Source organism: Alligator sinensis, unplaced genomic scaffold, assembly GCF_000455745.1.
Source record: "Alligator sinensis unplaced genomic scaffold, ASM45574v1 scaffold40_1, whole genome shotgun sequence".
Lineage (NCBI taxonomy): Eukaryota > Metazoa > Chordata > Crocodylia > Alligatoridae > Alligator > Alligator sinensis.
In genome coordinates, this window is record NW_005842595.1 from 450,580 (window position 1) to 451,236 (window position 657).

At 45.2% G+C, this 657-nt stretch overlaps 1 protein-coding gene across 3 annotated transcripts in view; it reads right to left on the bottom strand.

Annotated features, from left to right (window-relative positions):
* Nucleotides 1-657, bottom strand: part of CEP126 (centrosomal protein 126) — a 54,175-nt gene that overhangs the window by 40,132 nt on the left and 13,386 nt on the right. The window lies entirely within an intron of this gene.

Sequence of the window (657 nt, forward strand, 5' to 3'; positions counted from 1 at the left end):
AATTAATAGAAGTAGTTTCATCTTCAGAGACGCTGAAGCTCCCATTGGGACAGTTCTAGTTAGGTGCCTATCTGTGAATTCAGAAACCTTATCAGTGAGACACCTTTGAGCTTTGGCATTTGTCTTTAGTCTAAATTACTGAAGACAATTACTAAAACCAGTTAATTTTGAAACGATATCACACCTTTCTTTGATTTATGTCAGATACATTATCATGTGAGCTTATGAAGTACCTCTTTTGAGGTATTTTCAAAGAGGTATACTGTAGTTTTCTGCCTACATCAGGAAAAGCAGGGTAGCAAAATCAGTAGCTTTACAAAGCCAGTAAGTCAACCCTTATGCAAGTGGACAAGAAGGGAGTGAAACAGTGGTATTCGGACTGGCCTTCCCAAAACATTATGCAGAGCAGCTCTGGGGTCACTGAATATCAACCTGACAGTCTACTCCAGGGGTGGGCAAAATTTGGCCTGCAGGGCCCCTAAAAAATTTAGAAAATTAATATTTATCTGCCCTTGGTTCCTGTCAAAAATGACAGGACCCAGGGGCAGTAGGACCCAGGGGAAGCCCTGGTGGGCTACTGCAACAGCAGGGCCCACCCAGGCCCACCCGGAAGCCCCAGTAGGGGCTTCTGGCCCAGGACCATGTGGCTGCACTGCG